Raw genomic sequence first — 27,834 nt, 5'->3', positions numbered from 1 at the left:
TAGCTACATTCAACAGGGATTTGAGTGCAACTCTGTGCCAGGCACTTGGCCAGGTGCTGGGGAGACAGCTGAATAATTCAGACATTCCCTCTCCCATTAAGGTGCTCTCAGGGGTGTGGGGGGAGGCAAACTGCTGATTTCAATGAACTAGACTGGCGAGGTGGGAGAGATGTGAGCAGCACACAGGTGACTACTACTTACCAGCTTTGGGGATGGAGGGTGGGAAGAGGAGCATTGTGGTTTGAGAAGGCTTCTGGGAGAAGTAATGTCTGAGCTAAATCTAAGGAGTAATTATTATTTGGCCAAGAGTCTGGGTAAAATGGCTCATGCCTGTAATCTCAGCACTTTGGGAGGCTGAGGTGAGCAGATTGCTTGAGACCAGGAGTTAGAGACCAGCCTGGGCAACAACATGGCAAGACCCTGTCTCTACAGAAAATACAAAAGTTAGCTGAGTGTGATGGCGGATGCCTGTGGTTCCAGGTACTTGGGAGGCTGAGGCAGGAGGATTGCTTGAGCCCGGAAGATGGAGGCTGCAGTGAGTTGTGATTGTACAACTGCACTCAAACCTGGGCAACAGAGTGAGACCCTGCCTTAAAAAAAAAAAAAAAAAAAAAGAAACAAAAAGATTTGCCCAAGAGCAGGAGAGCAAGCCCATGAAGGTGGAAGTGAGATGTTTATCCTAGCAAGGGGCCTGCAAGGGGTGAAGCTGATGGAAGCACAAAGAGTGAGGCAGGCAGCAGTGAGGCCTGCGGAGGCTGGGTAGTGGATTGCTGCTCAGGCCCTGTGAGAATTCTGACTTCATCATGATATTCCTCTATGTCCAGTGGGGCAGTCATCCGTGGCACGGCCTCATGTGTGATTCAGAATGTATTGTGGGAGTGGCAGGCCTGGTGAGAGAAGGGAAATGACTCAGGAGAGCAGGTCTGGATTTCCTGCTACCTGTGGCTCCCCTTGCCAGAATTATGATATAAACCAAGACTATAAAATTAGTTTCAAAAGGTTTTAGAGACCTTCATGGGGGCTTTCCAATAACAGGAAAATAAGGACTGTGAGGAACTTTTTTCTAACTTTAGACCCAGAAACTAAGGGCTGGGAGGATGGGTAGCTGCTTTTTTTTTTTTTTTTTTTTTTTGAGACAGAATCTGTCACCAGGCTGGAGTGCAGTGGCGCGATCTCAGCTCACTGCAACCACCGACTCCTGGGTTTAAGCGATTCTTGTGCCTCAGCCTCCCAAGTAGCTGGGACTACAGGCACGTGCCACCACACCCAGCTGATTTTTCTATTTTTAGTAGAGATGGGGTTTCATATGTTGGCCAGGATGGTCTCCATCTCCTGACCTCATGATCCATCCACCTTGGCCTCCCAAAGTGGTGGGATTACAGGCATGAGCCGCTGTGCCCGGCCAGTAGCTGTTTTTACCTTTTCCGGCGTGACCTTTTTCTGGCTACTTTAATGTTCCTTCCCAAAAATGTCTTATCTTTGTGGTGGTGGCTTTTCTTGAGGAGTGGCAGAGTCAGGCCTGGGCTGGACTCCTCCCCTGGGATTCATGTGAACCATGGTTGAAGTCTGTGCTTCAGGGCTCCTCCATCCTTCTTAGATGGCTTGAGAAGAGGGTGGGAAAACAGTTGAAGAAGGGTCAGTGATACAACGTTATCTTTCTCACCTCTGGAGATAAAGTAGAAAAAAAAAGAAATGTCTTTGGTTTGTGTTTGGATACACACATCACTCACTAGCTGCTGAGATCCATGATAGCATCATGAATATCAGCATTAAAAGGCTGCTTTGAGGATCAATAGCAATGCTTGCACTGCATTTAAATATCTGCAATTAAGGTCGAAGCCTGAAAACACGACTCCTGGGAGGCCCACAAGACCTGGGGGAAGGGACGAATTGAACCTTAGTTATATATTTCAATGACCTAGAGATCAATATATGCCAGATCACATTTTCTTATCTGTTCTTTAAATCTCAATCTTCACTTGGGTCCACATTTTCAGGGTACTCTGTCAGCTTGGTGTTTTTGGTGGCAGATGCGGTGACGCCCTGGCTAGTAGTGTTTGAACCTGGTCTAAAGGACATCTGAGTGAGAGTTCAAAAGATGGAAGCATGGCGGGGATATCTGTGCTGATACGCAGAGGGGAAAATTGGCACGACCCCTCATGCAAAGCTGAAAAATGTGGGATAGATTTAGTCTGACAGTGGGTGTGGAGGGAGATTCTAGCAAGTCTTTAATGTGGGATGCAGCCATCTGTCTTCCAGAGTTATGAAGGTTGGGCATGGATACAAAGACCCTTAGACTTTTTATTTGTTCCCTTCAGTAGTAATGCTTAGATGTTCTTTTACTGCCAACCAGAGATATTATTTTTTTTTCTTTTTTTTTTTTGAGACGGAGCTTCACTCTTGTTGCCCAGGTTGGAGTGCAATGGTGCTATCTCGGCTCACTGCAACCTCTGCCTCCCAGGTTCAAGCGATTCTCCTGCCTCAGCCTCCCGAGTAGCTGGGACTACAGGCACGTGCCACCATGCCCAGCTGCTAACTTTTGTATTTTTAGTAGAGATGGGGTTTCACCATGTTGGTCAGGCTGGTCTTGAACTCCTGAATTCAGGGGATCCGCCCACCTCAGCCTCCCAAAGTGCCGGGATTACAGGCGTGTGCCACCACCCGAGATATTCTTTAGTATATTTCTCCCTAACACTTTTCTGGGCCCAAGTTTATGGCAGAAACTAAGCCAAGGAGAAAAAGAAATAGCTGTCAGGCATTTCATTGTCTTAGTTGTGGAGCACAGATATTAGTGTCAGTGAGTCTCTGGGTGGTAGAGCTGGTGGTCAGAGTGGACTTATAGCCAGAAATCATGGCATGAGCCAATGAAACTGCCGAATATACTCAGCCTCTTGGTTTCTCCAACTTCTGAGGCTGTCTCTAGCACAGGTGTCTTCATGAGGTCCCTGGTTGCCCTCTGAAACTATGATTTGATTTCCTGCATGTTCTCCTTCTTGCTGCCATCCACGAATCCGAGACCTGTTTTCATGGTTATCCTTTCTCCTGATGTTTCTCTGATCATCATAACTCTTGGCTGTCATGCCCCACTCTGGCCTCCCTGGAGCACTGTCCATTCACAGGCACAACCTGTTGAACAGAGGATCCTTGATATTATCGTGAGTCATTTTGTGACCCCACAGCCCTACTTGGGAGTATTTCTTCTTGCCTGTCCTTTGCACATGCTCAGTAAGTGTTGGACTGTCAGAGGTAGGTGGATAGACAAAAATCTCTGCACTCATGGTGTTTATATTCTAATGGAGCAGAGAGACAATACGCAAGTTGTATATCGTACAAAAATGCGGCTTGTTGTCAGATAAGTACTAAGAAGGAAAATATAGCAGAGTAAAAAGACGGAGAGTGATACGGCACAATTTCAGAGAAATTTGAAAGTGGGAAGTGTTATTGATTTGGAATCAGGTCTAGATTCAAATCCCGATTCCCTTACCCTCTAGGACAATTAATTTAACCCCTATGAGCCTCAGTTTCCTTATCTATAGTATGTAAATCATGTTTATTCTTTAGGGTTGGTAGAGGGTAACAAGGATTATAGTTTGAGTATGGTTCCTGAGTATGGGCGTAATGCATGTGAGCTTTCATTGCTCTTATGAGCACCATTATTTTTGTTACTATAAAATCAAGGGCTCAGCTGGGCACGGTGGCTCACGCCTGTAATCCCAGCACTTTGGGAGGCCGAGGCGGGTGGATCACAAGGTCAGGAGATCGAGACCATCCTGGTTAACACAGTGAAACCCCGTCTCTACTAAATATACAAAAAATTAGCTGGGTGTGGTGGCAAGTGCCTGTAGTCCCAGCTACTTGGGAGGCTGAGGCAGGAGAATGGCGTGAACCCGGGAGTCAGAGCTTGCAGTGAGCTGAGATCAGTGCCTGGGTGACAGAGTGAGACTCTGTCTCAAAAAAAAAAAAAAAAAAAAAATCAAGGGCTCTACTGGTCAGCTGCATTGAACAGGCTATTGCTTAGCTTGGAATCTTCTAGTGAGTTTGCAAATATCAAGAAATCTCTCTCTCTCTCTCTTTTTTTTTTTTTTGCATAGACTATGAGCAACTCAACTTCTCTAGAACAATGTTTCTTGAACTTTTTGGTCTCAGGACCTCTCTTACACTCCTAAAAGTTATTGAGGAACCCAAAGAGCTTCTGCTTATGAATTACAGCTATACTATTTACTGCATTAGAAATTAAAACTGAGAAATTATTAAAATATGCAAACTCATTAAAATTACAGTAATAAACTCGTTTTATGTTAACATAAATAACATATGTTTAATGAAAAATAACGATACTTTCCAAAAACAAAACAAAATTTAGTGAGAAGAGTAATGTTTAACATTTTTGCAAATTTCTTTAATGTTTGGCTTAATGAAAGACAATTGGATTCTCATATCTGCTTCTGCCTTAAATCTGTTTTGGTATGTTGAAACAAATGAAGAAATTTAGCTTTACACAGATGTATAATTAGAAAAGGAAGTAGTATTTTAATAGCCATTTCAGAGAATCGTGAATATTTCTCTGTTACTATATCAAAACCCTACAAGCGGTACTTTCTTAGATGTTAGTTGCAGCGCAGAATCTGATATATGCTGTCCACAGAAGCCCACCTTAAATAAAAAGACAAAAATAATATTTTTTTTGTATACAGTTACATTAAAATCCATTGGCCTATCCTTTTTTCAAGGGGATATATTTTAATGTGGATCTTGGAAAGATCTTTTATCCTGGCATTTTGTCACAGCAGTTGTTTTGAAAATATTGGTTCCCTGAGTTATGCAGATCTTCCACATGTTGACACGTTTTATTATACAATACCCCCCACCCCAAAATGGCTTTGTTATTATCAGTACCAAAGTCCTCATAAAAGTCTTTACATTTTGCAAGTTGTCAAGTTCACAATGGTGAGCACAAGTTTTTCCCAATTCTAATTCTCACTTAAAAACTCACATTTTATCATTGGCAACAAATATGGTCAGTTGAAGTGATAGTCTGCCAAATACCTGTCTGTTATTATTAATAATTTCTAATTTAACTCCATTGTAGTCAGAGAATATACTGATAAATGGATTCCTTTTTTTGTGAATTCATTTAATTCTTTTAAATTTATTGAGACATTTTATGGCTCAGAATATATGTTGGTAAATGTTCTGTGTGCATGTGAAAAGAATGTGTATTTTGCTGTTGTTAGAATGTTCTACAAATGTCAACTAGGTCAAGTTGGTTGATAGTGTTGTTCAAGTCTTATACATTCTTAATGTTTTTTTTTTTTTTTTGAGATGGATCCTTGCTCTGTTGCCCAGGCTGGAGTGCAGTGGTGCAATCTCGGTTCACTGCAAGCTCCGCCTCCTGGGTTCACACCATTCTCCTGCTTCAGCCTCCCGAGTAGCTGGGACTACAGGCGCCCGCAACCATGCCCAGCTAATTTTTTTTTTTTTTTTTTTTAGTAGAGACAGGGTTTCACGTGTTAGCCAGGATGGTCTTGATCTCCTGACCTTGTGATCCGCCTGCCTCGGCCTCCCAAAGTGCTGGGATTCCTTAATGTTTTATGTCTACTTGTTTTATTGATTATTAAGGGAGGGATATGGAAATCTCTAATTACAGTTGTAGATTTGTCTATTTCTTCTTGTATTTCTATCAGTTTTTACTTCATATATGTTGAAGCTCTGTTGTTTCATAAACATTTGTGACTGTTATGTCCTTATGACTAATTAACTTCTCTATAATTAACTTCTCTATTATGAAATGACTCTTTTTATCTGTGGTAGTATTTTTTGTTCTGAAATCTGCTTTTTGTGATATTAACATAGCCATTGCAAATTTCCTTTTATTAGAGTTGCAATGGTATATCTTTTTCCATTCTTTTAGTTTTAACTTATTTTTGTCTTTTCATTTAAGGTGGGCTTCTGTAAATAACATATAGTTTGGTCTTGCTGTTTAATCCAGTCTTGCAGTCTCTGTCTTTTTCTTTTTGAGACAGACTCTCACTCTGTCACCCAGGCTGGAGTGCAGTGGTGCAATCTTGGTTCACTGCAACCTCTGCCTCCCGGGTTCAAGTGATTCCCCTGCCTGAGCCTCCAGAGTAGCTGGGACTACAGGCGTGTGCCACTATGCCCAGCTAATTTTTTTGTATTTTTTAGTAGAGATGGGGTTTCACTGTGTTAGCCAGGATGGTGTCGATCTCTTGACCTTGTGATCCGCCCACCTTGGCCTCCTGAAGTGCTGTGATTAGAGGCATGAGTCACCACGCCTGGCCCATCTCTGTCTTTTATTTGAAGTAGTTAGACCACTTACCTTTAATGCAATTATCAATATGGTTAAGTTTCTATTTGTTTTCTGCTTCCCCATCTGTTGTTTGTCCCCCTTTTCTCTTATTTATTTATTTATTTATTTTTGAGATGGAGTCTTGCTCTGTTGCCTGGGCTGAAGTGCAGTGGCATGATCTTGGCTCACTGCAACCTGCATCTCCCGGGTTCAAGAAATTTTCCTCCCTCAGCCTCCTGAGTAGCTGCTATTACAGGCACCCACCACCATGTCTAGCTAATTTTTGCATTTTTAGTAGAGACAGGGTTTCACCATGTTGACCAGGCTGGCCTTGAACTCCTGACCTCAAGAAATCCACCTGCCTCGGCCTCCCAGAGTGCTGGGATTATAGGCGTGAGCCACTGCACCCGGCCCCTTTTCTCTTTTTCTGCCTTCTTTTGGATTAACTGAACATTTTTTAATCATTCCATTTTATCTCTTTTGTTGGCTGGCTTATCTATAAATCTTTGTTATTTTAGTGCTTGTTTTAGAGTTTTTAGTGTCCATCTTTTACTTATCATAGTCCACTTTCATGTGATGTTATACCACTTCATGTATAGTATAAGAACCTTATTATAGTATAATTTCATTTCTTCCTCCCCATCTTTTTTTAAATTCTTCTCATACCTTTTACTTATAGATTTGTTATAAACCCCATGATTTATTATTTTGCTTTAAGTAGTTGCTTATCTTTTTAATAGATTTAAGGAATAAAAAGTCTTTATATATACCCACATTGCTACCATTTCCAGTGCTCTTCATTTCTTTGTGTAGATCCAGATTTCCATCTGCTATTTTTTTCCCTTCTGCCTGAATGAGTTCCTTTAATATTTCTTGTAGGGCATGTCTGCTGGTCATGAATTCTTTCAGTTTTTGTAGCTATAAAAAAGTATTTCACTTTTGTTTTTGAAAGATATTTTCAATGGATAAAGAATTCTAGGTTGATAGTTTTTTTTTTCTCTTAGCACTTTAAAGAAGTTTCTCTATGTCTTCTGGCTTGCTTGCATAATTTCTGATGAGAAGTCTGCAGTTATTCATATCTTTGTTTTTCTCTGTACAATGCATCCATTTCCTGTGGCTGCTTTTAGGATTTTTTCTTTATCACTGGAGTTAATCAAGATGATTATGATGTGCCGTGGTGTAGTTTTCTTATGTTTCTGGTGCTTGGGGCTTGTTGAGCTACTTGGATGTGTGGATTTATAATTTTATCAAATTTGGAAAATTTTGGCTGTTAGTTTTTCTATTTTTTTCTGTCCCATCCTGTGCATAGGGAACTTTTACATATATTAGACTGCTTAAAGTTGTTGCGGATACTCTATTCAGTTTTTTCTTTTTCCTGTTTCATTTGCTGTCTTTAAGTTCACTAATATTTTCTTTAGTGATGTCTAACTGTCTGTTAATTACATCCAGTGTGTTTTTCACCTCAGACTGCATCTCAGGTTTTCACTGCAGTTTGCATCTTTAGAAGTTTTACTTGGATCTGTTTAATTCTCCCATATCTCTTTTTAATGTTTAATCTTCATACCCACTAATTTTATCAGTGTATAATTTCTGGTTTGGTTGTGATTGATTTTTCTTATTATTATGAGTCATGTTTTCCTGCTTCTTTGTATGCCTGGGAATTTTGTCTTTGATTCCAGACATTATGAATTTATCATATTGGGTACTGTGTACATGTTTATTCTTGTAAATATTCTTTTTTTTTTTTGATACAGAGTCTCACTCTGTTGCCCAGGCTGCAGTGCAGTGGCCGTGATCTCGGCTCACTGCAACCTCCGCCTCCTGGGTTCAAGCGATTCTCCTGCCTCAGCCTCCTGAGTAGCTGGGATCACAGGTGTATGCCACCATGTCTGGCTAATTTTTGTATTTTCAGTAGAGACGGGGTTTCACCATGTTGGCTAGGCTAGTCTCAAACTCCTGACCCCAAGTGATCCACTCCCTTTGGCCTCCCAAAGTGCTGGGATTACAGGCATGAACCACTGTGCCCGGCCTATTCTTATAAATATTCTTGAGCATTGTTCTGGAATGTGGTTACATTATTTGGAATTAGTTTAACCCTTTCACATTTCGCTTTTATGCTTTGTTAGGTGGGTACAGAACATCACTGAGTTCAGGGCTGATTTTTTTTACCCACTACTGAGGTAAAACTCTACTGAGTACTCTCCCCTATACCCCATATATTATGAAGATTTTACTCTTGTTAGTGGAAACAGGCACTATTTCAGGTCCAAGTGTGAGCGACAGTGATTGTTGTTTTGTTTGTTTGTTTGAGACAGAGTCTCGCTCTCTTGCCCAGGCTGGAGTGCAGTGGCACGATCTTGGCTCACTGCAACCTCTACCTCCCAGTTTCGAGCAATTCTCTGCCTCAGCCTCCCAAGTAGCTGGGATTACAGGTGCCCACCACCACAGCCAGTTAATTTTTGTATTTTTAGCAGAGAGGGGCTTTCACCATCTTGGCCAGGCTGGTCTTGAACACCTGACCTTGTGATCCACCCGCCTCGGCCTCCCAAAGTGTTGAGATTACCGGCATGAGCCACGTGCCCAGCCGATTGTTGTTTTTAATCCTGTGAAAAGGTGTTACAAGGCCTGAGATAGTTTCCTCGTACATGTGCACTGATCCATGTCTATTTGACTACTTGAAGTAGCCTCTGCACAGCTCTGGAGTTCTCTGTGTGTCTTTTTCCAACACTCTGCCCTGTGACCTCCAGCTGCCTTAGCCTTCTTACATTCTTAGTTCCTTCTCAACTCAGGAAGATTGCTCGACTTGGGATGCCCTCCTGTGCCATGGTTTGGAAACTCTCTAGCAAGAAAGCTGGGGCAGTCCCGGGGCTGACCTCGCCGTTCTTCACTCCCAGTTGTCCGATATCTAGAGAACTGATGTTTCATAAATGTTGTCGTTTTTTAGTTATTTTAAGCAGGAGAGGACCTCTAGTCCTTCTTACTCCATCTTGGCCAGAGGCAGAAGCCCTGCCAAATACCTGCATCTAAAGAACCATAGTTTAAAAAAAAAAATCAGTTGTTTTGTTTTTCAAAAAAAAATTGGCATTCCATGAAAAAACTTGCTCATTTAGCTTGTAACTCAAACAGTCACACAAATGCTTTTCTTCAAGACAACCATCATACTTTAGATTGCAGCAGAAGTGTTTTAAAAGCGCATTAGAAGTGATGGTAAAGACCACAGTTACTTTTGCACCAAACTAAAGAATAAAAGCTGTTATTTTTGGCTGGAGGCGGTGGCTTATATCTGTAATCCCAGCACTTTGGGAGGCTGAGGCAGGTGGATCACCTGAGGTCAGGAGTTCAAGACCAGCCTGATCAACATGGTAAAACTCCATCTCTACTAAATGCAAAAAATCAGCTGGGTGTGGTGGCACGCGCCTGTAATCTCAGCTACTTGGGAGGCTGAGGCAGGAGAATCATTTGAACCTGGAAGGCGGAGGTTGCAGTGAGCCGAGATTGCGCCATTGCACTCCAGCCTGGGCAACAAGAGCGAAACGGTCTCAAAAAAAAAAAAAAAAAAAATCTTATTTTGATTGCTTCATTAAGGAATTCTAAAGTAAAACTGGCAAAGCATGTGTGCATGTGTGTGTGTTTTTCTGTAAGCACGTGGCAATGAAGAATATGTGATTACCAGTACAGTTGGTTGCTACTACCTTGATTTGTGGTGAGGCCCCAGCAGTTTTACCCATGGTTGCTTTTGCTCCAGCAGTGCAAATGCCAATACAGTGAAAAAGGCAAATCACTTCTTGGTATTTTACAAAAATGGTTGTGACCTCTCTGTCTCCCAAAAGGATCTCTTAGGGATGCCTGAAGGGTCTGCAGACCACATTTGGAGAACTGCTACCCTACAGACACCCTTGTGTCTGTGCAGAGACATGAGCAAGAATGTTCTGTGTTACAATGTTTACACTAATAGAAATTCGGAAACAATTTAAATGTTCATCAGTAGTAGAATGGGCAAATAAATTGCAGTATTCTTATATAATGAAATAGTATATAGCAGTTGAAATGAATAAGCTAAGGCTGTGTGTATATATGTATAAAGATCAAAATTCAGTGGGGAAAAAAACAAGTTGCAAAAAGAAAGGTACAGCATGGTACTATTTATATAAGCTTAAAATGTAAAAAATATTTGTTGTTTATGGATGCCTACATATATAGTAAATAAAAACTAAATGGAAGATAGCAGCTGCCTCTGAGAGGGAAGGAGGAGAATGAGATGGACAGGTACAGAGTAGCTGCAGTTATATCTGTAATTCTTTTTTATTTCTAAAAAATAAATTGGAGGATATCTAGTGAAATATTATGACTGGAAAATACGATTGGTTGGCACGCAGGTTTTTATTATATTATCCCCTATAGGTTTTGGAAAGCTTGAAGTCTTCCATAATCATCATCATCATCACTGAGATGATGTGATGATGAGAAGAAGAGAAAATGTGTGAACACATGATAGATTCTCAGTTCTACATGAAAACTGCTAAATGAATACTAGTTGGCGAGCCCACCACGATTATTATTATAGCGCTAACAGCTGCCGTTACGGAGAGGGTGCGATCAGCCAGGGACTTCACCTAGTTTCATATTCAGCTTTATTATCACCTATGAAGTAGGACTTACGATCCTAATTCCACAACAGAGACGACTAGCGTTCAGAAATGTTAAGTTACATGCTGATGTCATGCGGTGAGTCAGTTATGCAGTCACGATTGGAAACTAGGCCTTTTGGGTTCAAGGTTTGTGCTTTTTCCGCTCTGCTAACATCTGAGGTGATTGGCTTGTTATCTGAAGTTACTCTGTTTTTATTTCTCTTTCAGCTCTTCTTCCAAACCTATTTTCGGGCGTAGTTTGTTACGTTTCTGCTAAGCGAGTTGGCTCTATCAATTACAGTATTTTTGTCGCCACAGCATCAATAATGCAGCCATATCATTAGGTATCACTACTGTTTCGTTCTGCTGTGAGCTTCAGCCAGGCGGGTGCCCTGCTATTTGCGGAGGTCTCTTTTCATGGCTGTGGCTTTCTTGTCTTCGGGGTTAATTGCGTGGAGGCTGTGTTTCAGTGAGGCCTTGGAAGTTTGGGGCTGGTACTACAGCCTGCTCTAGGAAGACTTCTTCATCGGTTTTATAATGGGATCATTTATAATGTTTTAGGTAATAAAACAAAAGAACCTTTTGAGTTTGTTGATAATAATATCCTACGGACACATCAAGCATTGTCTAAAGATTTACTTGAACTAATTGAGTAGATGATGGAAAGAGAGACGATACACTTGCTCATTTGTTTAGTTCTTTCTGCTTGCAGCTGTCTGATAAAGAAAAACGGAGGTAGAATGCTTGAGATTGCATGAATGCTTCTGGGAAGATGGGTTGGGATTTACAGAGTTTAAAAATAGAAGTTTGAGAGTTTCATAGGTATGTTTACCTGCCAGCATCGCTGCAGAACCAGGAGGGGTGCATGCGGCAGAGAGGCAGGCGGAGGAGCAGGGAGAGGATCCCACTTGAGGTGGCACGTTGGCCTTTCCCTGTGCTCCGGCTGGAATCAACGAGGCATTGGTTCCCTGCCTAGCCCCATTCTGTGCTGCTTTCTCTCTCTGCTGGGTTCTTCGCATTGGGCTTTATGCTACTTCGAAAAATGGACAGTGTTTTCATTAAGTTTTAGATAAATTTAAAAACAGGCCGGGCACAGTGGCTCACGCCTGTAATCCCAGCACTTTGGGAGGCCGAGGCAGGCGGATCATGAGGTCAGGAGATCGAGACCATCCTGGCTAACATGGTGAAACCCTGTCTCTACTAAAAATACAAAAATTAGCCGGGTATGGTGGCAGGTGCATGTAATCCCAGCTACTCGGGAGGCTGAGGCAGTAGAATGGCATGAACCCGGGAGGCGGAGCTTGCAGTGAGCCAAGATCGCACCACTGCACTCCAGCCTGGGCAACAGAGCGAGACTCCATATCAAAAAAAAAAAAAAAAAAAAAAGCACCTTTGGGAAACAGTAACTGACACACACTGTTACTAGGGATATATATTGGTTTGATCTTTTTTTTTTTTTTTGCCATATTTTAAACGCAATGGTTAAAATTACTGGCTCTGGAGTGAAATTGCTATTTTCTGGCTGTAAGACCTTGGGCAAGTTCCTTAACCTCTCGAGGCCTCAGTTTCCTCAACTATAAAATGAGGCTATGTTAGTGCCTACTTAATGAAGTTCTTGTGAGGAGTTTAAAATACATGAAAAGTGCTTACAGTAGTGTCTGCACAGAGTAAATGTGCAGTGGGTGTTAGCTGTTATTATTATATATTAAAAGTCAAAGTGTTGATTTTCTTTAAGTCAACAAATTCATATTTAGAAATTTATCCTATACAAATGCGATCATAAGCATTCAAAGACATATTTACGTGCATATTCATTGTGGCATTGTCTGTCATTGCAAAGTAACCTAAATGTCCACCAGTGGGGACATCATGGTGCACCCATAAAATGGAATCTTGTGCAGTGGTTAAAAAGGATACAGAGATCAATGCCATATTATTAAGTGAAAAAATTAGTTTTTCTGCCATTTCAATTTAAAGATTTCAAACATATTTCAAAAATATAACAAAATTGAAAGAGTTTTGCAATGAAACCCATAAACCCACCAAGTAGCACCTGTGGCTAGCATTTCATTTTACTTGCCTTATCAATATCCACCCTTCTATTTTCATCCATCCATCTTGATATTTTGATTCATTTCAGGAAGGTTGTCCACATCAATACACTTTCTCCCAAATATTTCAACAGGTAGGAATATCATTCATTAGAGTTCATAGTTTGTTCATATTTCTTTTGAAACATTAGTTTTTATAACAATACAGATATTGTATGTACCAATTTATATAAATAACAAAGGCTGGGCATGGTGGCTTACGCCTTTAATCTCAGCACTTTGGGAGGCCGAGGTGGGCAGATCACTTGAGGTCAGGAGTTCGAGATCAGTCTGGCCAACATGGTGAAACCCTGTCTCTACCAAAAATACAAAAATTAGCCGGGCATGGTGGCAGGCGCCTGTAATCCCAGCTACTCAGGAGGCTGAGGCAGGAGAATTGTTTGAACCTGGGAGGTGGAGGTTGCAGTGAGCCGAGATCCCGCCACTGCACTCCAGCCTGGGTGACAGAGCAAGACTCTGTCTCAAAAATAAAAAATAAAATAAAATAAATAAATAACAAAGATGTTTTTGTATGCCAAGGGTCATAGCAAACCACTTCTGGTGGTAATTTGCTGGAACAGGGTTACTGAGCAATGTGACTTTTACTTTATGCTTTATATACTTCTGTGTGAATTATGCCATTTAATATATTGTTGGAGTGTGGCGTCATGGCTGCCACCTTCCCACTTTTCTCCCTCCTCCTCCTCCTCCCTTCTTGTTCACTATCATCATCATCAAACCTAGTTATACAAAGCTTTGCTTCCCTTGCAAAGCTACAAAATGCCCAGGCAACCCTTGTAATTCTTGAAGCACAGGGGACAGAAATGGAGCATTCTTTGGATTAGAGAGACTTGTGTTGTCCTTAATTAAGTCTGGGGTCCTTTCTGATACCTTGGTTTGAGGACGCTGAATTAAAATTAATAGCGCTTCCTTTCACATCTGAACCATTGTCCAAGAGCCTCATTTTAGTGAGATATTGAAAAACAAATGGAGATATTTGGAAGACGTGTAGGTATGTGAGGCGATTTATCTCAAGGGGCGTTCTATTCTGTGAAATGCTCGAAGCTAATTGGCATGTGGCTAATGGGAATCACTTTAAAGTCTGAAACCAAAGTTCTAAAAGGCAGAAAGATGAGGCTCTTAGATTTGTTGCAATTAGGTATCCAAGCGCCTAAACCCACTTGATAATTTTCTCTTCATTTCTGTGGGCTGTGGAGTGTGGGAGGAAAATGGGTAACCTATAGGGGAGTGGGAGTGTGAGTACAGACTTACATATAATTTACTTTCCTGGAAAGATATAGACAAGTCATTTCAATTGCCTTTTTTCTGGGGGCGTGTACCCTACAGATTCTGCTTGGAGTTGGTTGGAGTCCATTAGAAGTGGCAAAACATTTTTTTTTTTTTTTTATGGAGGAATTCAGGAACTTTTAGAGCTTTGCAGTGCATATTTTAAAATATGTTAAGTGCTATCAGAAGGCTTGGATACTTCAATCTTCTTTAAATAAATGGATTTTACAATTGCAAAGTGGCGACTTTTCTTTTTTTGGGTGGCAACTCACCACAGCCCCACCTTTCAAGTGAAATTTTAGACACGCTAACTGTGATTTTTTTTTTTTTTTTGGCTTTTAGCATTTTGGAATAAAGTCGAAAGTTTCAAAAGCTGCCAGCATATTTCAATTTAATCTGCTGCTGTGTTGTCTCTTGATAGCGTAATGCCAGGGCTACAGAGATGTTTTCACGATGTAAATAATTTGTGTACTATAAGTTGTCTAAACACAGCATGCGTGTGATCGGGTGCAATCAGATTGCTTGGATATGGCTTTACATGACGGACTGTAATGGTTGCTTCGGAGTCATTAGAGCCTAGTATGTAAATAACCCACATTTTAAAATTGTCTTAAATGTGCTTAGACAATGGATGAATGCCTCCTCTGGATTCATTAATTCCATCAAGAATTCACAGTTCACAGCACCTGAAGGCATCAGCCTGCTTCTTCCCAAATGAGCTCTCGGCACGGTCAGCTTGCCCGTCTCCCAGGTGTACCCATAAGCAGGGAGTGAGGGGTCATCTTTTCACCTTGACACGTGCACGGTCATGACCACAGCCAGGTACAATGCAGAATAAAACCCCAACCTAGGACTTTCTGCCTTGGCCATGGATGTCCCCTCTTTTTTTTTTTTTTTAGACAGAGTCTCGCTCTGCTGTCCAGGCTGGCGTGTGCAATGGTGCGATCTCGGCTCACTGCAGCCTCTGAGCCTCCCTGGTTGAAGCAATTCCCCTGCCTCAGCCTCCTGAGTAGCTGGGACCACAGACATGCACCACCATACCCAGCTAATTTTTGTTTTTAGTAGAGATTGGGTTTCACCATGTTGGCCAGGATGGTCTCGATCTCTTGACCTCGTGATCTGCCCGCCTCAGCCTCCCAAAGTGCTGGGATTACAGGCATGAGCCATGGTGCCTGGCCCGCCCTCTGTTTCTTAAGACAGGTGCACGTGGGCGCAGGAGGCGGAGGGCCCTTATGCTGCCCTGGCGTTTTGGAGGAGCAGGGAAATGAGATAAAGCTGCAAAATGACTCCCTAAAAGTTGGCCCCAAGCCAGTGTGAGAGACGGTGTCAGCCACCCTTGGTTCATTTTCCACACGAGGCCCCACACGGCCCTGGAGCTGGAGCTTCTACCGAAGGGTTGCCCTCTGTCCCCTTCTCGGCTTCCTCTGCAGAGGGGCTCAGAGCCAGTCCAGTCAGACCTGTGAGGCCTGGGCTGTGGCTGCTGTGGCTTCGCCGGCATCTATTGTCTAAGAGGGCTGGGGAAGCTCACGGTTTGAAACACACACACACAACAGAACATAAATCAGAGGCAGAATCTTTTAACATTTACAGTTTTAAATGAAATTCCTGTTGAGAGTCTCTTAAGCTAGATTTATATCTGATTTTGCATTGAACTGTGTCGTTATGTGGGGCTGAGAAACTCTTATGAAATTAAGCATAATGCGAAAACATGCTGAAAAGACAGTTCTGTAGAAATGTGAAACATTATTATGTTATAGAATATTGGAGTGAAGAAATATGCATAAAGGCACAATTACCATGGACATTTTCCTTTTAATGATCCTTGTACAATCCTTGGCAGAAAGGTTTGCTGACGTCTCCTCGTAGATAAAGGAAAATTGAGACAATATTGATATTCTACATCCATTTTGAATTCCAAAGAATATCAGGAGAGCGAACCAGTCTGTCTTCATATTCAAAACAGCAAGGCCTAGACTATCTCGATACCTGCAGGGATCTTGGGAGGATCTGTCATTAGTGTTTGGGGATTTGACTGAAGCCTCCACACTATGGACGGACCAAGTGGTGGCAATAATGTGTGCAGGGGTTAACATCTGAATGCTCTGATCTGGAAGCTTCTAGAAGCTACTAGAATGGGTTGAGGTTGTTGGATGCTTGTCCCTGGAGTTTTTAGGGTTTAAAGCATCTGTCTAGAATGTCTTGAGAGTGTCCTTGGGGATAGGGTGATAGAGGTGCTTGCTTGTGCTAAGGTTTGTTCCAGGACACCCTGTTCAGCTTTGTTTTCCACAGGAGAATTCCCCTCCTCCAGCCTCTGACTTCTGCTGCCCTGGCTTAGGGCTAAGGGGATATTGATCACGGCCCCTGGGATTTTATCTTTCCTTTCATTCTCCAGAATGACTCCCAAAGCAGATGCTGCTTCTCTTGCCTCCTCGTCCCCCTTCCCTGGGCTGCCCTGGCACCATAGCCTGGGTACCCAGTGTACCATGGAGTGTGGGCAGAAACGCTGTTTCTTCCTCTTGTTCCTGGCCGACCTTCTTCTCTTGGCTGGGACTTGTGATTCCAGTGGGGGGAAAGGAGCCCAGTTTCCCTGCCTCTCCCTGTTCAGCCCTGGAGCAGCTGGAGCAGGGCTGGTGGTGGCGCTGAGATCGCAAGCCTTCCAGAAACCCTTCCTCCCCCTGAGCTCATAGCAGGTCCCCTGGCAGGGGGAAAGCTTTTGCTAAAAACCTCCCTGAGCCCGTGCCCTCTAAGCCTGGCATTGAGATGCCACCAGCTGGTCGGGGGAGGGGGAGCAGCAGCCGAGATGCCACCCCAGGTTGGAGCGCGGAGGCCTTTCGCCATTTGCTCTGGAAGCATCATCTGAGAAGCCCTAGCGGGTTTTGCTCAGGGTCAGGTGACAGCCAGTCTCCTCCCTTCAGTAGGGCTGGCAGCAGCTCCCAACTCACAGTCCCTTCTCTTCTGCTCTTCTCAGAACCTCTTAAAGACCTCTAGGCATTTGTTACCTAGAGTTGCTTGAAATGAAGCAATTTAATTCTAATTTGGCCGTGCAATGTCTGATTCTTGACCACCAGAGGTCACTGTAATAAGGTAGAAAGCAGGTGTTTCTGAGAGTCTTAAATGTGTGGTTGCCTCAAGAAAACAAAATGAAATCAACCAAACCCCCCCCCCCCCCAAGTTTCTTCACTGGCCTGGGTGTGCTGCAGCGTGCTCTGGGGCATGGACCCGCAGCCCCAGCTTTCTCACTTGTGGAAGGTCTGCCCAGCTGTGGAGCCTGGCAGGACGGGACAGGTGGCCACTCAGGGAACATTTGACTGCCAAGGCCGCTGGCACAGGCCTCTCTGGGCAGGCTTGCTTTCATAGGATGGTGGGTGCATCAGAGGCCTCACTCAGAGGCAGGGGCCCTCCTCTTTCCCCCACCCTATGCGCACCCTGAGCTGCATTCTCAAAGTCCATTTCTGGCAGCAACCTGGGGTTAGATTTTCTTAGGTTAATTAGGCTTGTCTGCCTTACCTTTCTGTGTGTGCACGTGAGTGTGTGCGTGTCTCTGTGTGTGAGTGTGTGTGCACGTGCCTGCTCCGTCAGTTGGGGTCAGTAATAGTGCTGTCCACCCACAGCTATTTGGTGTTAAAAGGAGATGGTGCATGATGTCGGGTGCTTAAAAGCACAGGGCTTGTTTTCCAGCTAGTGTCCAGGAAATGTGAGCCATCAAAATTCTTATCCAGAGGCTCAGCGGAAAACATTCACCCCGTTGCAGAATCGCTTCGACTCCTCAGACCCACCCTTCCTGTCCTCTTTGGTTGGTCATCTTCCTTATATGGTGACGTTTTTCAGTAGAACGTAAGAAACGCCTGCCTTTATTAGCAGTGGCTCCTGAAGGTTGGTTCCAGGGAAGCTGTTTTCGTCTTCGGTGGGTGGCTCACGGGAGAACATTAGGGCCTTGGGGGTGCAGTTTGGCAGGCTTTGCATTTAGCAAATACTCGGGCCCTCAGGCTAGAGCTTTTGTGAGACTGCTCACGCACTGGTTTCTCTTCCAGCTCTAAATCCCCGAGTTGCCGGAACACAGTGAAATTAGAGATGCATGTGATCTCCGCAAGGGGCCAGGCAGCCAGGGGAGAGGGTGGTTCTGGATGCAGGAGCTCACATTCCTCACTGAGAACATTTGGAGGATATATGGGTCTAGGGGAGGGTGACTGTATTACCTGGATCCTCCAGAGGGCCATTAGGGCTGCCAGCGGAGGTCAGGAGCAGTGATCTACGGGAGATGCTGCCGCCATCCCCTTCAGTGGGAATTTCTCCTGGATGTCTCTGCAGAAGGCACGTGGGTGTCACATACGCACACACATGCATGCACAGCGCATGGCTAGGGCTGCATAGCAGGCGCCCCAGTGGCATGGACCCTGTGGCCACAGCTGCTGGGCCTGTTCACACACGGCTGGGACTGGCCAAGGGTCTCACCCAGACTAGACGGGAATGGGGGAGACCCAGAGAGACGCAGAGCAGTGCTGCTGGGGACCCCGGGGACGCAAAGCAATGCCGCTGGGGACCCCGGAGAGGCAGAGCAGTGCCGCTGGGGACCCCGGGGACGCAGAGCAGTGCCGCTGGGGACCCCGGGAAGGCAGAGCAGTGCTGCTGGGGACCCCGGGGACTCACAGCAGTGCCGCTGGGGATGCCGAAGACGCAGAGCAGTGCCGCTGGGGACCCCGGGAAAGCAGGGCAGTGCCACTGGGACCCAGATCATGCCCCTCTGCATGTAACCGATGGCACAAACACCAGGCCTTCAGCAGGGCCATAAACATCTGAGGCTAGGAAGGCACATGCGTGATTAGCAGATGGGTGATGGGGCCTCTAGCGGGCAGACTCTGTGGCGGCGCTGAAAGAGGAGACGTCTTCTCCGACCTTGGAGACCTGGCATTTGGAGCCTGAATGAGCCAGAGACAGGAAGCCTGTCCCTCCCCTCTCTGGGCGACCTTCCGAGGCATCAGCTCTTCCCTTGCTTTGGGAAGGGAACTTACCCTGCGTGCAGTCCTCCTGCCCCCCCTGCCTGGCGCATCTTTCCCCCTCATGTCCTCTCCGCCACTCCCTCCTCCTCCCGCCTGTGGTTTTCTTTCCCATTCCTGTCTGCCAGCGGTGCCTCCTCTCCCCATAACATCCCGCCATTTTGATTAAAGAAAGAAATCCCCCAAAATAAAAACCCATACTTGTTTCTATGGGCTTCCTATGTTTCTTTGGAAGCAGCCTCTTCATAAACCCAGTGAATAAATCTCTTCAATTGTTGAGACTCCTGTAAGAGAGTCTGGTGAAGTATAGCTTGTACCTGAACACTGCGCAAATGAGTCTATGCTGTTTTTAATCATGGGCCAGAACCAAGCCAATGTTTTATGTGCTTCTCTTTTAAAATCCTCCTAAGGACCCCGAGAAGCCAGCACTAATATCATACCCACGTTTTAGATGCAAAGCAGTTCAAAGTGTTTAAAAGATAACTTGGTGGTGGTCACCCAGCGAAAGGTGGCAGAACCCCAAAGCTTGCTCCTCATCCACTGTGACTTGGCCTCCAGGATGAGACCAACCTCTCCTGGAAGGGCATTGCTGTTGCTAGCCACACCTGCCCGTCTGGCCCCCTCCTGCTGTAGTTGGAAGCATCTTTCTGTCCTCAGCTGAAATAGCAAACAGCTGGTCACCATCCGGCACCAAATACCCTCAATACCTGAGACTGCATGTCTGACTAGTTATTAACTTGTACTCCCCAGCAGGCCAATCTCAAACTCTTTAAACTTTAGATATATATCTACATTTGAAAGACTATTTTTATTCCATTAGAACTGTTACATCCTTATTGTAGATGCCCTTAGCAAGAAGGGTTTCTGGAAGGGGAGGCCCTAGAAGGTGACTATCGGTACTGAATCCTGGTTCTTTTGATTCCGGATATGAAATTGGCTTTTAGAGCACATTGATTGAGCCCAAATAAAACCACATGAGTAGATTTTAAAAGTCTCCTCTTGAAGACGTCCTCTAGCATCTGTTGTTGGATTAAATGTGTGGCTGATAAGGGCTTGGAGTTAAGCACATCCTTCCTTGATACTAGTTCTCTCTTTCCATTAAAAAATGCAAATGCAGAGGCCTCGAATGTGCCCGATTTAGATATTTTGATACTGAAAGGTAATGTTATTAAGGGCATTTGGCAGTGATGCACTGAAGAAAATAAAACAGATGCATGGTTTAGGTTCTGCTGTTCCTTCCCAAACTGCTTTTCCAGGCATCCAAAACCCACCTGTTCTGAAAGGGCCTGGGGTTCCTCCAGTGGGTGCCTTGGTTGGGAGGGGACCCCTTCATGAGAATCTCCCTCTTCTCTGACCTCTCTCAGTAGAAGTGCACAGAAAGTCTGATCTCAGATCTGCCTCTGCATATTAATAGCAATATTATGTTTAAATTGAAAATTTCATTTTTCTTGCCTGGTGTGCAGGCAAATAATTGAGACCTAATTTACTTTATTTAATAAGCTAGTAGCCAATGTAGTTAAGCCCACACTGATAAAAACTTGGAGGGCATTTGTTGACAACCTCCCACATTTTTCTGGCTGGCTTGCTTGGGCCCAGAACAGCAGGAGGCCAGGATACCAGAGCCTCCCAAGTCCCAGAGAACTCCCAAAGGGTCTTCCAGCTGCCGGAGGCTTCCAGAGGGAGGGAGTGCCACATGGGAGCTGTCCGTGGTTCTTGTGGCTGAAACTGGCAGAGCTCCATGGTGCTCACCGGCAAGGGCTGCAGCAGCCTGAGGCTGCCGTCTGTGTTCCATCCCGGGATGCAGCTGATGTGCTCACTCTGCAGACATTTCTTAGTGCCTAACTCTGCTGGCCAGGTGAACAAGGCCCTGTTTTTCCCTTGAAGAACTCATGGTCCAGTGGGAGAGACAGTGGGAGAGAGGAGAAAGTGACTAACTCCACTTAGGAATGTGTGTGGTTTAGGGGCAAGAGTGTGAGTTTTGGACTCATGTTCTTAAATGCTGACCTCAATAAATACATTTAAATTCTTTGAGCCTTGATTTTTCTTATCTGTAAAAATGCAAGTACAGATAGTAGAGCTTTTCTTCCAGCTTGTTGTAAGGAGAAACTAGAAAACCTAATGTGAAATGCTGCCATGGAGCAGTGACCATCACAACTGCTTCTGGGGTAGACGTGGGAGATAGCCTTAGCACTGAGAGTTGATATTTCTGTTTCTCCTCCTGGGTGCCCATGGTGGAACTCTTCCTCCCTGCCCCCTTTGAAGTTAGGAGTGGTTGTACAACTGACTTTGGCCCACGCAGGGTGAGCAGAAGTGACATGTGTGGTTTGCTATGTGCCCTTCTCCTGACTCAGTAATCAGGGCTGCTTGTGCTGAGGTGGAGGCTCCAGCAGCCTGGATCCCTGAGTGACTACATGGAGTGGAGTCTCCTCCCCCACAACATGCAGGGGATGTGTGGTGTGAACAAGTGGCTTTTTGTTGAAGCCACTGAACTGTTAGGGTCGATTGTTATTGTTACTGCAGTATAACATCTTGTCCTGACTAAATGTTCAAGAGGATAGATTTTCTCCCTTCGGTGAGAAGGAGGGTACTCCACAGACAAGGTTACACTTCAGCACAGTCTTAAATCAGGACTCTGCATTCTCTGGATGCAGGAGGGGAAAGGGAATTTCAGATGGAGGAACTGGCACACGCAGGACCTGAAGGATAAGGTCTCTGGCTGTCAAGTAGATTTACATTTCTCCATTGTCTCTCCCTCCTCTCTTCCGCTTACCTTTCTTTCTCTCTTCTCCATTCCTGTCCCCACCCTTCTTCAGCTTCCTCCCTTTCATTCTCTTTTCTTGCCAGGTGTCCTGAGGCTCTGAGTGACCCTAGAAGTTGCCATTTAACTGGCCAGTGTCTCCAAAGCAGTTGCATGTCTCAAAGGTCTTTGCAGCCTCATTTCCTCCTGCTCATTGGTTGGCTTTGGCTCTCTCTGTCTCTCTCTCTTTTTTTTTTTTGGAGGTTACTAGGATTAGAGATTGAAGCTGATAAGTGCAGCTTCTCCACTTGGTGGGTGATGATGGTGGTGGAGCGTCATCTGAGCAGGGGATATGCCTGGATGTCATCCACCCAGGCTGAATGCCTTCCCAGCAACAGAGCTCTGTGACTTGGGGTGGGTTCTGTATAAACCCTGAAGCTTCTATCACCAGGTGACTTTTTCTAGTGTTCATTGACAAAGAAGAGATTTTTAGGATATCTCTCACCCTACTCCCTAGCTGATTCCCTGTTTAGCCAGTTGGTGAAGTCCAGGCTGAGTCATTCTGAGAGCAGAGGAAGCCCTTGGTCATAATGGTGCAGCCTGTCTGGCCAGGCGAGGGGAGGGTGGTGGTCGTGGAGGATTTCAGCGGGGAGGGTGGAGGCTTCCTGGACTTGTGGGGATCAAGATTTTCCCTTTTGCTGGCTGGCTGGCCCTAGAGCTGTGCTTTATTAAGATCATTTGAATATTATGGCTTTAGGAACAGAACCTATTAATAATTGTGACAAGGAGAAATTTTCGAGCATGGAAAAAAAGGGAAAAAGAGAGAGTCACTCCAAGGTAAAATAAACCACCACAATTGGAAAGTCCAGGTAACTACCAGAGTGAGACAAATACTACCTAGAGAGTCACAGTGGGAGACATTTGAAAAACAAAGTACAATTAAAAGTTTAATTTTTGATGGAATTAGTGAATTAAAAGTTTCAGGAATGGGTCTTCTCAGGAGAGGGGAGTGTCTGCTGTTGGCTTTGGTGTGGCTACGCCAGCTGGGCCCTAATCTCAGCCTTTGCCCAGAGAGATTCTGCAGCACCTGCTGAGTGAGCAGTCCTCCCATATGAGCTCTGTAAGAGATCCAGCATTCCTCTGGGAGTGTCCTGAGCACGCCCACCACCACCTGTCCCTGAGCCTTCCCTTGCCACAGTCTTGCCTTCCTTTCATTCTCTTCTCAGCTGGTCTTGAGTCAGAAGTGGGTGGCTTCCTTTGTCACTTGGGAGCTGCAGCTTGCACCGCACTCAGGTGTAAGGACCTGCAGGTGTGTGCAGACACAGGCGCTTGAACGGTCTGTGTGTTCCTCAGAAGGGATGACCACTTGAAGCACAGCTTTGTGACGAGGCCTTCCCCAAGTGCATCTGAGAACGTTCACAGGACTTTTGAGACTCTAAGATGAGCCGTCAACCTGTGTTGCAAATCTCCTCCAGCTTTAGGAATTAGTTTAAAATTAAAGTTACAGACAGGCCAAATCTCCCCAGACTCAGGCCGACTTAGGAAAGTACAATGCGTGGCTTCATTTTAACAAGTAGCTCCCTGATATGGTACATGAGGAAAATGCTGCTGAACGTCAGCTAATTAACTTGAGGACCCAGCATCAGCTGTTCTCTGGATTGCGAGCTCAGCTTGTTTCAAGTCTGGGAGTTCATATACGAACTACAGGCTGGTTCTGGGGTCTCAGCCTAAGCTGAAGATCTGGCGGGGACCAATATGGACAAAGCATAGAGGAAACTGCCCAGTCAGAAAGGCAGTGAGCTGGAAGCCAAGATATTCCTTAGGAACACCCGGGGAGGGAGCAGCTTCAAGGCCAGGGGGTGCAGGGCCTGCCAGCTCCCCTCTCTCCCACCTTCACGTACATCCTCAATTCTGGGAAAGTGTGATTGATCCTGCTATGCATATTGTTGCATTCCATCTTCATTTTGTGTCTCTTGATTGTTGGGGTTTTTTGTTTGTTTGTTTGTTTTTTGTTTTGAGATGGAGTCTCGCTCTGTTGCCCAGGCTGGAGTATAGTGGCACAATCTCTAATAACTGCAACCTCTGCCTCCCCGGTTCAAGCGATTCTTCTGACTCAGCCTCCTGAGTAGCTGGGATTACAGGCGCCCACCACCACACCAGCTAATTTTTGTATTTTTATTAGAGATGAGGTTTCATCATGGTGGCTAGGCTGGTCTCGAACTCTTGACCTCAGATGGATCCATCCGCCTTGGCCTCCCAAAGTGCTGGGATTCCAAAGTGCAAGAGATTCCATGCCTGGCTCTCTTGGTTTTAAAGAAACAGCAGCTAATAAGTTCAGATGCTTTTCTAAGTGTTTATTCATCCCGTGACTTAGTGTGTGTCAGGCACTGTCCTGGACACTAGGATGTGGTGGTTAAAGCAGCCCAGAGTCTCTGCCTTCAAGAAGCTGATGTTCTGGTGGGAGGAGGGAGTCGGGAGATCCTCAGTGATGAATAAATGTCACAAGCCTGGAGGGAAAGTGAAGGAGGGAATGGGGTCCAGTGGGGGAAGGGAATCCCAGGGACATCTGGGGAAAGACGTTCCAGTGTCCTTGGGGTGGGGTTGCACTGGGAGTGTTTGAAGGTCAGCCAGGAGATTGCTAGGCAGGAGCTGGTGGAGGGAGGATGTGGAAGGAGGTGAGGCCAGGGAAGTGACTGGCAGGGCCACGGAGGACTCAGGCGGCTGTTCCCGGCCTGCACCCTGGTCCTCCATGGTGGTGAAGGGCTGTGGGTAGCACCAGAGCCTCCTTGTCTTGCCTTCCTGGGGAGATGGGGCAGGAAGAGAGTCTATAGACAATAAGCTGCCTGCACCCTGAGCTACTCCAGGGACGGCATCTGTCTGCTCTGGGGCCAGGGCAGAGAAGCCTGAAGCTGAGTCCCTGGGGTGCAGGGCCCACACTCTGGCTGCTCATTGCCACTCTGGGTCCCGACCGGGTGTGGGTTCAGATGAAGACTCTCAAACAGGCCTTGGCTGCATCAAACACATCGCGGGGGTGTGGGGTCTAGGGCTGAAGTCATGGGGTGGACTTCAGACTTCTGCAAACGTCACCTGGCAGTGCCCAGTTGAGATATCTGTCTCGGCAGTGCCAGGCTATTTGAACATGTCGTTGTAGGTTTATCACCAAGGTAGAAGAGTTCATTGTCTATTTGTTAGGTGAGGGACTCCAATTTGTGGAGGCAATGGTGGGGGTAGGGTGGGTGGAGGAGAGAGTATGATGGGGAGGGAAAGGAGCCACAGGGGACTTGGCCTCCATGAGTTTCTAGTCCTTGTCAGGGTGAGGCAGGTGGAGAAGAGGGGACTCTGGGAAGGAGAAATGGGAACATCACACTGGGGTATTTATGGGAGCTGTGCATAGGAGCACTGGCCGTTCGTCTTGAGGCCCCGCTGCAGGGAGCAGTGCTGGAAGCCCGGCCTTCTGTACTGTGTGTTCCCAGGCACAGGGAAAATGACTGTGCTGCCTCTTTCCGGGGTGTAATTTGAGTTTGCATGTGGAACGAGGCCCTGGCCCCCAAGTCAGCCCCTTTATGTTTTGGTCGTGATTGGTGAGGCGCTGGGGCAAGGTGCCCACGTCCCTCTGGTGATCTGGAGACACGGTGAACAATGTTGACATTGAACATGTTGCCAGGAGCGCTTAGCGGAAGGTTGATACAGCACCTCGAGTCTGAACGTTCTCTCCCAGTGCTTATGAGCTGAAAATCTCAGAATTCAGGCAGGCAATTTCTGAGTTCATTCAGAACGCAGTGAGCTGGTCGGGAGATGGCCACGTGCAGAGGCAGACGGCGGCTGACGCAGGCTTCTCCGGTGACACAGTGACCGTTCAGCCCCAAGAGAAGGCAGTAGGGAGATTACCTACTGCTACTGCAGACTCCTTCCCAGGCAGACACTTCCAGACCCGCTCTTTACTACATCCTGGAGCTGCGTGGGGTGGGCAGGTGGGGCTGCACGGACTGAGGCCTCTGGTTCCTCTTGGCCCTTTGGCCTCCCACTACCCAGCGCTGTGAGCGGGGTCTTCCAGTGGGTCCTGACTGCCAGGTCTTGAGCCGCTTCAAGTGCCCCCAGCCTGGGTGTCCGAGGTGGTTGCTGATGCACTTGGGGGCTCAGTTGCTGTTGGTGCTTCGATAGACTGTCCCTTCTGAGGAAACATCCCTGTTTGCCAGGACAGACTCAGGACCGCAGAGGCTGCTCCCTCTGGATTATATTCATTCAAATAGGTGGTCCCGTTAAACGCAAGATGGTGCTCTGTGGTGTCCCAGTCAACCCCTGCCCCTGGACTCCAGTTCCTGTAGGGCTCCGTACACCCCCTCTCCTGACCCTCCCACCCCAGCTCCTGGAACATTCTGTGTTTCCTTGGGAACCTGCTGCACTTAGCAAAGCCCCCTCTCCGCAGCCTCCCTCTTCTTCCATTCAGGGGCTCTGGCTCTGCCGTGGGGACACTGCTGCCCTTCAGCCCTTTCAAGTGGAGGCTGTGTTCTCCTCTCGGCCCGGGTGTTACTGGGGCTTGGCATGGGGTGGGGGAGTGGGTATCCTTGGTCCCCAGGTCCACTTCTAGTTCACTGTCCCCCCTTGTCCTTGAGTCTGCATCCTCGGCTGCTTCGGGCCCCACTGCTGCTTGTGGGGCCACCCTTGGGCTCTCGGGCCATTCTTTTTTGTTCCCTGATGGTTGCTGGCGGGCTCCTGTCCAACCCTTTCCTGTGTTGTGGTGTTTTCGTGTCGTTCTCTCCGACGACACCTTGGTTTCTCAGTTCCTGGGCCTTCTCCCCTCCAAAGACCTCCTTGTTCAGTGACTCATCCCTCTGCCCTGGGTCTGTTCTCCGTGGCTTCCTACTTTACCCTCTCAGGTTCCAGAAGCCCATTCAGACTACCTGGCCTTCTCTGCCCACTCCTCCCAGTGTCTCCAGTCCGGCCACGCCTCAACACCAGAATCCAGGGACCCTCGGTGTCTTTGTGCCGCCCCAACCGTTCCTGGTCTCACACCCTCCCCAACTCAGCTCAGATTCCACAGGTCCTTCCTCACCCATGTGCCTTCTGCTCCTTCCTCACCCATGTGCCTTCTGCATTGGGCCCCTTTCCCTCGCTGTCATGACCAGGTGCGTGGCTCGTCCAGCTCTACTTATACCTGGTTCTCCTCTTGGGCTGTGCCCACACCCACCCGATACCTGGTCCTCCTCCTGGGCTGGGCCCACACCCGCACAGCAGCCTGACTGGCCTTCAGTTCCCAGCACCAGCCTCAAGTGCCCCCTTGGCGCCGTCTGATCCTCCTCCGTGCTGTCCTGCGACCCTCCTCCGTGCTGTCAATCCATCCCTGTCTGGCTCTCTGGTCTCTTGGGCCGAGCCGTCCCCTCTTCTCCCTCCTCCACCCCGCTCCCCTCCCCGCACTCCTCGCAGCTGCTGATCTGCTTTCCATCTCCCAGAGCAGAGGAGACAGGGGCGGTCAGAACAGCACTGATACTGCCCTGGCTGCCCCCTGCCAGCCTCGCCCTGCCACTCTGCTGAGGGAATGGGAAAGAGCGGACACAGCCATGCGGGGGAGGAGGGAGCTCGTGGGGGTGGCTGGAGGGATGGGTCCTCATGCTCCTTGCCAAGGGCAACTCTTCACTCATGAACTTGACCCTGTCCCCTTGGCCAGTTCCAAGTGTTTGCCGCTGCAGCGTCCCTTCCCTCTCCTGCGGTGGCAGCTTCTTTTCCGTCCTTCCTGGTTCTTTCCCATCAGTGTCTGCGAATGCTCCCATCACGACTCACTTCCCTCCAGTTC

General features: G+C 46.4%; 1 protein-coding gene across 13 annotated transcripts in view; it reads left to right on the top strand.

The window, feature by feature from the left end:
* The window catches only part of CAMTA1 (calmodulin binding transcription activator 1), a 979,133-nt gene that overhangs the window by 240,735 nt on the left and 710,564 nt on the right, over nt 1–27,834 (top strand). The gene's annotated exons all lie outside the window — the stretch shown is intronic.

This window comes from Pongo abelii, chromosome 1 (genome assembly GCF_028885655.2).
Source record: "Pongo abelii isolate AG06213 chromosome 1, NHGRI_mPonAbe1-v2.0_pri, whole genome shotgun sequence".
In the NCBI taxonomy this organism is placed as follows: Eukaryota; Metazoa; Chordata; class Mammalia; order Primates; family Hominidae; genus Pongo; species Pongo abelii.
Note: the sequence above shows the minus strand (reverse complement) of the source record. Positions and strands in the feature narration are given on the sequence as shown.